The sequence below is a fragment of the Delphinus delphis genome, chromosome 8, assembly GCF_949987515.2.
Source record: "Delphinus delphis chromosome 8, mDelDel1.2, whole genome shotgun sequence".
NCBI lineage: Eukaryota > Metazoa > Chordata > Mammalia > Artiodactyla > Delphinidae > Delphinus > Delphinus delphis.
The window spans coordinates 103,059,969-103,072,644 of NC_082690.1; the positions used below are offsets into that span (position 1 = coordinate 103,059,969).

Consider the following 12,676-nt stretch of genomic DNA (forward strand, 5'->3'; position numbering starts at 1 on the left):
ACCGCTGGACCGCCAGGGAAGTCCCAGATGGGAGGTCTGATCGCCCACCCCTTGTAGGATCAGGTCTCAGTGCCTTCTGAGGGAATAAATCACATTAAACCGATTGCCTTCCCTCCCCCTCCCTGACCATTGGAGAGCAGCTGAGTAATTCCAGCCCTGTCTGCAGTCTTAGGTCCCTGACTTACTGCTTTTATTTGGGATTTCATTAGTATTTTTTTCATCAATCACAGTAAAACACAGAAGCCATGAGACTCTTTCTTTGGCTTTCTCCTTAAACGGGGATATTGAGACCCCTAGGCAGGGCTGTCACCAGAGGCTATGTGCCAGCTGATGACCAGGAGCCTCCGCCGAGACTTCCAGGGCCAGCCTTAGAAGTCAAGGGACTTACCTCCTACATGGCACTTTGAAGGGTCCACCCCGGAGTTGTAATTTCTGGGATGTTCCAGGGAAGGGCCCGAGGCTGAGGATACTGAAAGAGGTGGTTGTCTAGTGGCCTGAATGAGGGTTCCACAAGTTTGTCCCAGCAGCTCTCATGTTGACCTGCCATGGTTTTCATATCTCCCTAGAGCCTTGTGTGCTGGGAAAACCCAGCCTTAAAAAACTGAAAACAACAAAATGTTCTTGGGTTATTTATAAGTGAAACCCAGCCCCTGTTATGTATGGCTGCTTGAGTTTCTCCAAGGACTCAAGGATTGGAAGAAGGGATTTCTCTCCTTCCTGAGACTCCAGTGGGCAGAAATTCATTTCCCCAGTTTCGCAGAGTTGGCACCTAGGTCCTGGGCAGCTTCCCTATCTAGTAATGCCCCAGCTTGCGAAAATGTCCTAACTTACTTTCTTTTTTGTTTTTCTGTGTAGGATAGATTCTGTTGGGTGGGAAAGTTTCATAAAACATGAATGAACCATTTTCACTTTTGTTTTTGGCTGGTTCCCTGGCAAAAGGTTGAAGAAGGGTTCAAATATTTTCCTTGTCCTCAGAAATGATGCCCATTCCCCCACTCCCAGTGTTTTCTTCCTTTAAATTCACATACATACACTGCCAAACCCTACCTTGGGTGCCACTAACTCTCCTTGGAGACTGCTCCCGGCTAGCAGGAGGGGGTCACCTGCTTGCCCTCAAAGCAGTCTGCTCAGCCCCATAATGGCCTGGTCTAGAGAAGTGTCTACATGCCCCCTGAAAACAACTTACAAAGAAAAAAAAAAAGAAAAACAGAGTTTTTCTCTAAATATGGCAGAAATATCAGGCTGGGAAAAGCCAATAACACATAGGTTTGTCCCTGGGATGAGGAGTGGTTCATTCTTTCCACCGAGAAAGTTTTCAAATAAGCACAGTTTTCGTTCTTACAGTCGTGAGTAAGAGATTTGGCCAACGGGTCACTTTTGCCAGAACAAGGTAAAGAACCAGGGAGTTCTGTTCCTTTGCAGCCCGGGGGCTCCAGCACCAGCCGGAGAGCATCCTTCCACCCCATGGGGCCTCTCTCCGGAAGATGCACAGTTGCTGGGCTCCAGAGGCCTCTGCAGGTGTCCAGCTTGGAGGTGACTGAGTGTCAGGGCTGCTCGGGATCTCTGCCTTCAGATCCCAATAAGAAAAAGCCCAAGGCCTGGGGACGTTCAGTGGTTCGTTTGAAGTCACCCAGGTTGAATGAGAAGCTGGACCTCTGGAATCTTAACACTATGCTGTTTCCACAATCAAACCATTTGAAGTTGCAAGGTTGGGCTGGTAGCAAAGCAAGAGGGTTTGAAGAGCCTCTCTCCCAGGTACTGGCTGGGGTGAACTCTGCCCTGAAGCAGCAGCTCCAACTCTGTAGCCAGGGGGGGCGCCCTGCCAGGGTGCTGTGTACATATAACCACATGGTGATTTGCAGAGCTGAGCTACAGAGGCCTCTGAGCACTTTTTTTTTTTTTTTACCAGTTTTTTTTTTTGCGGTACGAGGGCCTCTCACTGTTGTGGCCTCTCCCGTTGCGGAGCACAGGCTCCGGACGCGCAGGCTCAGCGGCCATGGCTCACGGGCCCAGCCGCTCCGCGGCCTGTGGGATCTTCCCAGACCGGGGCACGAACCCGTGTCCCCTGCATCGGCAGGCGGACTCTCAACCACTGAGCCACCAGGGAAGCCCCAAGCACTTTTGATAGAAACTATGCTGCAGGGCTGGAGGAGGCCACCCCCTGCTGGGCTTCTAAACGCGTGTGTCTCAGTCCTGGTGGCCTCTGGCCCCATCTTGCAGGAGCTGCTGAGGCAGGAGCTGCAGCTGAACTCAGGGTACAGTCTTTACCTAAACTCCCTGGAGAGCTCAGGCACCATTCCAAGCCTGCCCTCCAGGCCTTTGCTGTGGACACATCACACCTGGGGACTTCTGGGGAAATGGTTTATCATTTTCATGTGAGAATTCTGCCCTCTGCAGCGATACCGTTAGGGGTCCCTCGGCAGAGTCTTGGGATCCCCTTACTCTACACTGACGGAAATAGTGGGTGTAACCCCGATGCCCCCGTGGTCTCAGAAGCCTGAGAGTACACACGAGGCACGTGGATGTTGCTGCCGGAGTGACCACAATCCTAGCCCCCCGTGGGGGAGTGCAGCCACTTGCCTTCTCACATATTCTCCAAGCATGTTCTTCTGCTCCAGCTTCCTCTCCCTCCCCATAGCCTCTCTCCCCTGTTCGCCCATGACAGGCGGCTGCCCTGAGCCTCACCATGGGCCTCACAGGCTGGGGGCTGGAACGTAAGTCTGGGGCTGGAGAGTAAGTCTATCTCCAGTCGTGTGTCACACTCAGCCACCAGGGCACAGAAACCAATTCATCTTTTTTTTTTTTTCTTCTTTTGGTCACGCAGCACGGCGTATGGGATCTAAGTTCCCCACCCAGGGACTGAACCCGGGCCCTCAGCAGTGAGAGCATGGAGACCTAAGCACTGGACTGCCAGGGAATTCCTGAGACCAGTTCATCTTTAACAAGCCCAGCCCTTCTGGTCCCCGGCCCAGCCCCTCACACCCACACCTCATCGGGGGTCAGACATTGTGTCCAAGGCCACCCTCCAGTCCCTTCTGCTGACCTAGCACCTTTCTCCTCCTTCCCCCAAATCAGTCTCCACCCAGGTCGCTCGGAGCTGGGTGGTCTATACAGCTGCCCCAGCCCACCTACCCTGCCAATAGTCCGTGTCTCACCTCCCTTTTGGCCCAGCTAGAACATTCCCCTGACCTATCCTTCATCCTGACCTTCAGTACGGGTGATGGGGATGGGTCATCTGAAAAGGGACCAGAAGTAGGGGAGATGGGAGGGCCCATGGCTGCCCAAGCTCCACGCTCACTCCCAGAAGTACATGTTGGGGCTTCTCGAAGGGCAGGAATGCAATGGGACCCTTCCCAGAGTTGCTCATCCAGCCTGGCCTGCTACCCTTTACCTTCCAATACCTCCCCCTGAAAGACCCCCACTTGCCCTTTGGTAATTGTGGTAGGCAGAACCCTGAGATGTTCCCAAGATTCCCCAGCCTGGTGTACACACCCTGTATAATGCCTGGGACTGTGAGTATGATGAATATGACTCGTGATAAGTCATGTTTGATGGTACAGTTGACTTCAGATAGGAGATTATCCGAGTGGCCTCCTGAGCTCTTTATTTTTATTATTTATTTACTTTTGGCCACGCCACACAGCATGCAGGATCTTAGTTCCCCAACCAGGGACTGAACCTGTGCCCCCTGCAGTGGAAGCCCAGAGTCTTAACCACTGGACCACCAGGGAAGTGCTGCCCGAGCTCTTTAAAAGCAGAGTTTTCTCTGGCTGCTGGCAGAGGAAGTCAGAGATTCAAAGCGCAAGAAGGATTTGATGTGTCATTGTTGGCTTGAAGTTGGAGGGGGACCATGTGGAGAAGAATGTGGGTGGCCTCTAGGAGCCTAGAACAGCCCCCAGCTGACAACCAGCAAGGAAATGGGGACCTCACTCCTACAGCTACAAGGACAGAATCCTGCCAATGCCTGCCAACCAGTAAGGATGAGCATGGAAGCAGATGGCTCCCAGAGCCCCCAGAAGAGAACTCAGCCTGGCCAACACCTGATTTCAGCATTGGAGACTCTGGACTTCTGACCTACAGACCCGTGAGCTAATAAGTGACTATCGTTTTAAGCCACTTAGTCTGCGGTCATTTGTTGTGCGGCAATAGAAGACGCCTACAGCAGGATTTGTCTTTTTGTCCATCAACAATTTATTTGATTGGCAACTCCTGGCAACAGGAGATGAGAAGAAAATGAAAGGAAACTAAAGTGATCGTGGACTACCAATAACCGGGAAAGCAGATTTCAGACTGAATACGATGTCACGTGGCTTGATACACACACAGACACACACACACACACGGGATTCTCAACTGGAGGTGACTCTGCTCCCCAGCGGACACTTGGCAATGTCTGGAGACATTCCTGGTTGTCACAACTTGAGGGATCTGCTGGCATCTAGTGGGTAGAGCCTAGGGATGCTGCTAAGATCCTTCAAGGTACAGGACAGCCTCCCACAGCCAAGAAATATCTGGCCCTGGCCCAAAATGTCAGTAGGGCAGAGGTTCACACACACACGCACACGCACACACACATACACTACCAGCCACTGTGGAGAGACAGTGTAGCATAAGGGCCAAGTGCACCATCAGGTTCCAGTCCTACCTGTGTGATCTTTAGCAAGACTCAGGGTCTCCGGGACCAGCTGTGAAATGCGGCTAAGGAAAGCACCTACCTCCTGGAAGTAAATGTTAATGTACGGAGTGCACAGAACAGCAAAGTCGACTAACTTTGAGTGGTTATGAAACAGGAGGGAAGGGGGCAGGGCACCCTTTGAAAGAATGACGTAGCCCAAGGACATGACATAACCTGATTAGAACCAAATGGTTCAAGATGGCGGACAAGTCGACTTCCACTAGACCTTGAGCCTCAGTGTACCTCACTGTAACAGGTCAGCACACTAAATGACACATCTACAGGCACCATGCCAGTTCCAACGCCGACCATAAGGATCAAAAAGTGGGCGGTGGCCCAATTCCTGGAAATCCCCGCCCCTTCCTGAAATAGTTGGAATACTCCTCCCACTCATTAGCCTATGAAATTACCCAGCCCTATAAAAACTGACAACCCCATACCCTGGTGCCTTTTCTCACCTTCTGAGGTGGTCCACGCTCTGTCCGTGGCGTGTGTTTCTCTCTAAATAAATCCACTTCTTACCTATCACTTTGTCTCTCACTGAATTCTTTCTGCATTGAGACTTCAAGAACCTGAGCTTCATTAAGTCCTGAAACCAGGTGTATGGCCTCAGTTGGAAGACTGTGGGTTTTGGCCGGGTTCCAGTCCTGGCTGTGTGGGTTCAAGTCCCAATCAGGGTTTTGGCTGGGTTTGAGTTCCGGCCTCATGGGTTCAAGTCCCAGTCTGAGGTGCACGGTTTCAGTTACAGGAAATGTCTAAAGGGTTATCCTTACGTCAAAGGAGCTGGGGCAACTTTGGTTTACTTCTCTATATTGTCCAAATTTTACATAATGGACATATTTGACTTTCTTAATTTGGGGGGAAAAGGGGAAAAAGAAACTGAGGGACATTCTACAAAGCGAGTGGCCTGTACTCTTCAAAAACGTTAAGGTCTTAAAAAACAAAGTAAGGCCGAGGTTGGTTCCAGATTAAAGACTGAAGAGCCCTAACAACCAAATGTGAGGCGCGATCCCAGTTCGCTGGGACAATCAGAGACGCCGGCAAGGGGACAGCATATCAGACCCCAGGGTTGCAGCAGTGTTGGCATCACTGCTGCCAGGCCTAAATTTGGTAACTCTACCACGGTTGTGTAAGAAATGTCATTTTTCTTAGGAGATACATGTTGAAATACTTAAGAGTGAAGGGTCATGACCTATGTAACTTCCTGTCAAATGGTTCAGAAAAAAATGCATGTGTGTGTATGTGTGTGTGTGTGAGAGAGAAAGAGAGGGAGAGAGCAAATGGGGCAAAATGTTAACTACTGGTGAATCTGAGTGAAGGGTATGTGGATTTTTAAAAAATAAATTTATTTATTTTATTTTTAGTTTTGGCTGTGTTGGGCCTTCGTTGCTGCATGCGGGCTTTCTCTAGTTGTGGTGAGCGGGGGCTACGCTTCGTTGTGGTGTGTGGGCTTCCCATTGCAGTGGCTTCTCTTGCTGCGGAGCACAGGCTCTAGGTGTACGGGCTTCAGTAGTTGCGGCTCGCAGGCTCTAGAGCACAGGCTCAGTAGTTGTGGCACATGAGCTTAGTTGCTCCGTGGCATGTGGGATCTTCCCGGGCCAGGGCTCAAACCCGTGTCCCCTGCATTGGCAGGTGGATTCTTAACCACTGCGCCACCAGGGAAGCCCCCTATATGGATGTTCATTGTACTTTTCTTGCAGCTTTTCTGAAGGTTTCCTGATTGTCAAAAACAAAAAGAAGGGAATTGCCTCGCGTACAGCCGCGGGTTCAATCCCTGGTCTTCGGGGAACTAAGATCCCGCAAGCCAGCCGCCTGGTGAGGCCAAAAAAGCAAAAAAAGAAAAAGGCCTCTAACAAGATACCCCTCCTTCAGGCACCAAGCGGCCTGGTCCAACGTTACATCTGCTGCAAATCAACTGGATTCTATTCATACAACGGAACATCGTGGGCAGTGAACGAATGGGAACAAACCGCAGCTCCAGCAACCACCCGGAGACCTCCCGGCGCAGCTGCAAGATTCCATTGATGATTAAACAACAACAACCCCAGGCAAAATGAACGCAGACTGTTTTGGGCTACATACCTGGGGGGTAAACCGCAGAGAAAGGCAAGGAAGTGGTTACCGTAAAGGTCAGCATTGCGCTTACCTGGGGAGGGGTCACCGGCAAGGACACATTGAGGGGCTCTGCAAGGCGGATTTTCTTACCTTGAGTGGTAGTTACGCGGGGACGCATTTTATACTTATTCAAATACACACATAACAGCTGGAAACGTCCCACCAGGAACCCCGCTTCGTGTGAGGTGCGCGTTGAGCATCTGGGACCTGCCGCTGAGTGGAGGGCGCTTAACGTATTCCGCCGGCCTGGAGGGGCCGGGGCGGGGCGGGGGCGGGGCCGGGGTAGGGGGTGGGGGATGGCTGCAGGAATCAGGGCCGGGCGGGGAGGAGGGTGGGGAGGATCGACCCCGCCCAGCTCTGGCGGGATGCGGTCCGGGGCGTCCCCTGCTGGTGACCACTGGGAGTAAGGCTTGCAGAAGAGCGGGCTCCCCGGCCCACCGAATGCCCACTTCCCCTTTCTGTACCTTTGTCCCTGTCACTCCTTCCCCCTCCAGTGCTCAGGACCTCTTCCTGGGCTTCACCTCAGCAAAAGCTGAACTCAAACTCGCCTTTCTCAGGGAGCCTTTCCCGATCCAGGCCACCCAACTCTGACCACTCCTTCCCCCATCGTCCTTTCTTTGAGGTTGGAACACATTAATTTGCATGTACTTTCAGCGGCCTCGTCAGCATCGCCTTGTTTCACGGACGTTTGGTGTTGGTGATGAAGACCACGGCTGGCATTTGCTGAGGGCCTCCTACCTGGGGGCACTGTGCTGGCAGCTCCAGGCACCTGCTGCCCGCCTCCCCCCCAGCATCTTCATTCATGGATGTGGTCGGTCCTTCGGCGTGCATTTATTAGGCACCTACTCTGTGCCACTCTCTGAGGCCACAGGAAACAAAGTCAGTGGCCACTGCTCCCAGGGGTTCACAGTCAGGGTGGGGCGGGGGAATAGCCAGGTGTTGGCGAGGGGGTGTGATGGGAGATCTAAGTGAGGCCACAGAGCATCACGGGGGCCAATGAATGGGGAAGAGGGTGAAGCCGGCTCTGGTGGTGAGCAGGGAGGTGCCCCGGAGGTCTCCAGGCTAGGCAAGATGTGCACAGGCCCGGGGCCTGCCGGGAAAAGGCCACAGGTCAAGGAGCCAGTCAGAGAGAGTTGGGTCTGCCTTGCACGAGTTGTTACATGGTCTCTGAGAGCCATCAGGGGCTCTGTAGAGGCAGATGGAGGAGGAAACCCAGAGCAGGAGGCTGCCTGCCACCTGCTTCCACCCTAAGCCAGCACTCTAGGCCTGGGGCCTGACAGCCCCGAAAGGGTGAGAGTTCAAATCACCTCCATTCGGCCAGAGTACGCTGAACACCTACTATGTTGGGCTGCCTGACCAGGGAGGATGAGCGAGTCCTGGACTTTGCCCTCAAGGAGTCTGGGATCAGCACAAGGATAAGATAAGCTTGCAGAGCTCTCAGCCCTGCACTGAATGAGATAAGGAGGCAGTGGGAGAGGCCCACGGAGCTGGTGCAGGTAGAGGAAGAGGAGCAGATCCTTCAGTCATGGGAGGGTCATCCCAGCTGGGCCTCCGCCGAGGGGATGGGGGCCCAGCTGCACGTGGGAAGGGGCAAGGGAAAGAGCAGGGGGCTGAACGCCTGTCAGCCGCACAGAGTCCTCGGAGGGAGAAAAGGTCAACTTGCTCTGTGACTTTCGCAAGATGCTCACCCTTTCTGAGCTTGAGTTCTCATCTCCCAAACAAGTTCACAACAGTTACCTCACAAGGCTGCCGAGATGATTCCAGGCGATTGATGTGTGCAAGCGCCCAGCAAGCAGAAAGGGCTCAAGAACCAGCTCCTGTTACTAAGCAATTTGGACTTTATTCCTAGTCTGTGTTTCCAGGGTTTAAATTCTCAATTTTTAGCAGCAGAAACCTTTTTATTCAAATGAAAATGTTCCCAGAACCCCATGTTATAAAAACCAGGCAGGAGCGAGGCTGTTGTGGGAAGCTGGAGCAGGGGTAGGGACCGCCGTTCTGTCCACGGCTGGGCCAGGGCAGCCTGGGGAGATGAGACTAGGAAGAGAGGAGAACGGGGGGAGCGGAGGGGAAGGCTGGCTCCGGGTCCCTGTCCGGGGTGGCGGAGGGGCTCCAGCGCAGACTGGAACCCAGGGTCCTTGGCTCCCCTTGGCCACACTGGACGTTGGTGGTGCTTCCTCAGGGTGCAAGATGGAGGCTCAGGGTCTGTTCAGACATTTATCGAGCACACACCTGCACTCGGCTTGGGTCGGGGGCTGAGCCTAAGGTGGTAGGGAGAACAGAAACCCTGGGAGCATGCAGTGCTTGGGGGAAGCACAGGGTACTGGGGGTGCCCGGCCAGGCACTTACTATCAAGTGGGCTTTAAGAAGGCTTCCTGGAGGCAGCAGATGCTTGGGCAGAGCTTGGAACGGTTAGTAAGAGTGAGCCTGGCAAAAAAGCTGGGAAGGGTGTTCCAGGCAGAGGGAACCGCATGGACTAAGCACAGAGGCGTGCTGCAGCACAGTCGGTACAGGCGGAGACCTAAAGCAGTTCGTGCTCACAAGAGGGAAAATGGAAAGGTGGGAATGGAACAGAAGGGAGCTGGGCCTTGAGTGTTGCACGGTGATGGCAAGTCTTCAGTGCCCACCAGACACCCCCAGCCCCACCCCTTCCCCCACAGGTCCTGGAGGCTGGCATTGAGGCGAACATACCTGTGACCTATGGAATTGGCAGCCAGAGGGGAGACGAGAGCACTGGCTGTCAATTCATAGGTCAGAGCCCTGTGCACTCGGTCTTGGCAGCCTGCTGACAGCCCACAACCCTTTGCCATCCTGGACCTGGGAGCATGGCCACGGGGGTCCCTGCTGGTCTGTTGGGCAGCAGCCGCCTCTCCTCTTCTGTGGACACTGGCCCGCACCCCAGATAACAGCAGCCCCACTGGAACTTGTGGGCACTTCCACATGGAGTTGCTGTTACAGGGGGTGGGAACCGACCGGAGGCCTGGGCCCTGCCCGCCTGGCGCCTCCCCTTGGGCAGAGGTCTGGGGAGTATAGCATGACCACCCTCCTGGGCCCCTTGGGTCCTCGTGGCCCCAGGCCTGTGGTCTTTTTATTGAGGCTCCTTATCACCCAGGCCCACACCCGAGTCTCATGCCAGCACTGCTTCTCTGGGCGAAGTCCAGTCTCAACCCCAGATCTGCTCATAAAGCCGGGAGTGGCTCCATTTACAGCTCCTGGGCAGCCTTTGCCCGCTCTGACACCCGCACACCCTCTCTCCCCAAGTTCCTTGTTTCCTCGTTTCTTTCCCAACCAGACCTGGGCCCCAGTTTCAGGTTTGGCCACTGTGGCCTCCATTCTCTGCCCTTTGCCCACCCTTCTTGCTGCAGCCGCAGGGCAGAGGAACAGTGAAGGACGGCTGGGCACCTGTCCATCTCCAGGGACCTCTGAATGCCCAGAGGATGGCATTCAGAGGTCCCTGGAGGATGGCCCCAGATACGAAGCGGAGATGAGACAGAAAGAAGGGTGGTGGGAAAAGGAGAGACAGAGAAAGTGGGAGAGTGAGACAGAGAGGCCAAGAGAGAGATGAGAGGGGCAAGCAGAGAACTGGAAAGGGACAGAGGAGATAGTGGAAGGGGGAAAAGGGCGAGAACAGGGAACTGGAAAAGATGCTGATACACAAACCTGCCACAGAATGCTAAGAACAGGGCTATAAGCAACTGCCGATCTGGAAGAGCACTTAGCACCTCAGCGGCCTGAGAGCCAGCAGGGTCCTGGGAGCTGGGTGACCTTGAGCAAGTGGCTTAACCTCTCTGAGCGGCTGCTGGTTCCTCATATGCAAGTCAGGGCTTGTGAGGACATCCTGGCCTGCGCTGTTGGGAAGCCACCTTCCCTTCAACCTTTGAGTCTGTCCCCTCAGTGGGGAGAGGAAGGAGGTGTTGTCTGGGGTCCCTGAGCTGGCCCAGGACCCCTGGGGGAACAGACCTTTCTCCTGCAAAGTGTGTTCTCATCCCCACCAGACAGGCTCCGGCCCAAGAGACTGGCCCAAGTTACAATGCCAGTCCCGAGGCCTAGGGGATACTCTGGAGACCCCAAATTGGGCTATGTTCCCCTTTCCCAGCAGTGGAAACCGGCCCTGACAGGCAAAAGAGGCTGCCCAAGGTCACAGATCAGGGCCTTGGGGGTCCATCCTGCCCGGCAACCTCCCTGAAGTGGTGTCCTCCCTTTTGGGATGCAGTCAAGGTGAGGTGAGGGCAGGAGTCCTCTGCCTGGGAGGATGTGCCTGTGAATGAAGACACTTTAGTTGGTGGCCCCCAACCCCTACCCCAAAGCCCAGCAGGCCCTTCTGAAGACCCCCAGGCAAGACTAAGTACCTGGTCCGGCAGAGGCAGTGGCGGCAGCAGAGATGCTGCCACTCACTCAGGAGTCCGGACCCCCTTACCCCACGGCTGGAAACTGAGGCCCAGGGGCTAGAAGGGACTTGCTTGGGTCACTCAGTGGTTGCCTAGGTCCCTTCCTTTCTTGCTCAGAAGGGCTGGGCTCGGGAGCACCCCGGGGCAGAAAGGCTGCAGGGGTCTGACCACCCGCGGGAGGCTCTTACCTGGGTGTCTGGCTGGCCCTCGGGGCACGAGGAGGAAGTGGGGCCACCCTGAGCCCAGCGCCTTTTGAGCTGTTGGCCCAGCCCCTGGCTGCAGTTAATGATTATCCTGCCGCCTGTCAATACGGATCACAAGTGAGGTTCAAAGGGCATGAAGCCCTGGACTGTGCTCGGGCAGGTGGGGCGGTTCCAGGAAGAATCAGACCGGGCCCCCGCCTGCCCCTCCGCGTGGCATCAGACCCCAGCCATCAAAACCCCTCTCCCCCGTCACTGCGTGACCGTGGGCAATGAGGACCCTGGGGTCCACCAGGACAAAACTTCTGCCCTGCTCACTTGGTGCCCAGATCTCCCTCACCGAGGAGGGGCCACCAGGCACACAAAGGAGGAGTTAGGGGGCTTTGCTGACACCCCAGCACGGTGAGGGTTCTCTACGTCCATGCCTCTTAACCTGGGCCTCAGTTTCTTCACAGGCCCTCCCATCTCAGCCCAGTGCTACTGGGGAGCGGGGCGGGGAGGGGCATGATCAGAGCAGCCCTTTCTTCCTTGTTCACAAGAAACAAGGTACGGGCTGTTGGGAGAGGGGGTGGACAATAGCAATTTCCCCATCCCATGTGAACTTCTGTGCAAACATCACTGTCAGGACCCCTTCCAGCCAGAGTGCTGCCCCCAGCGCCCCTCCCCCTCCAGCGGCCTGGAGCTGGGACCCCAGGGCAGAGGTTCCAGTCACCTGAAGAGCTTCTGCTAGGGAAGGCAGCGGCAGCCTTCAGAAGGCCCAGCCTTCCAGGAACGGCATCACTGACCCTCGTGGTCCCTGGGTCAGCTGGGCAGGGATTACCGGGAGGGACCTGAGGCTCAGGGACCAAGGGCGTGGCCTCAGGTCACAAGGTCAGAGTCTGAGCCTCCCAGGGGCACTCCACAGCCCTACCCTTTACTCTGGTCCAGCGTCCTCCCAGCGCACCTCACACCTGGCCCCAGGTAGGGTAGGATCCTAAGCTCTTTCAGGCATAGGGCCAAGAAACGTGGTCTGGGTGAGGTGGGCTTCAAGGACCATTCCTCCTCCCCCCTCCACCCCATGCCAGCCACGCCAGAAGTGGGGCCAGGGTGGTGGTCCCCCGGGAGTGTGGCGAGGAGCCCCCGGCGTAGCGGCAGGGGAGCCGAGGGAAGGAGCGCAGAGGTGGGCAGGTGACTGGGTAGGTAGGAGCGGTGGGTAGGGTGGTGGTGGACTGTTAACCTGCTGAGTGGGCGGAGAGGCTGTGGCAACCTCTGGTGGTGACAGGGGAGGTGCTGGGTGCAGAGGTGGGGATGGGCGAGTCACG

General features: G+C 55.3%; 1 long non-coding RNA gene across 2 annotated transcripts; it reads right to left on the reverse strand.

Annotated features, from left to right (window-relative positions):
- Window positions 1–5,781: 5,781 nt before the first annotated feature.
- Window positions 5,782–11,405, reverse strand: LOC132430048 (uncharacterized). Of its 2 annotated transcripts, none has more exons than XR_009520431.1 (3): window positions 11,364–11,405; window positions 6,881–9,048; window positions 5,782–6,391 (listed from the first exon to the last, which is right to left on the reverse strand). It is a non-coding gene; the product is annotated as an uncharacterized lncRNA (long non-coding RNA). The 2 variants fall into 2 exon arrangements; XR_009520432.1 differs by lacking the exon at window positions 11,364–11,405 and adding an exon at window positions 9,137–9,399.
- Window positions 11,406–12,676: the final 1,271 nt, after the last annotated feature.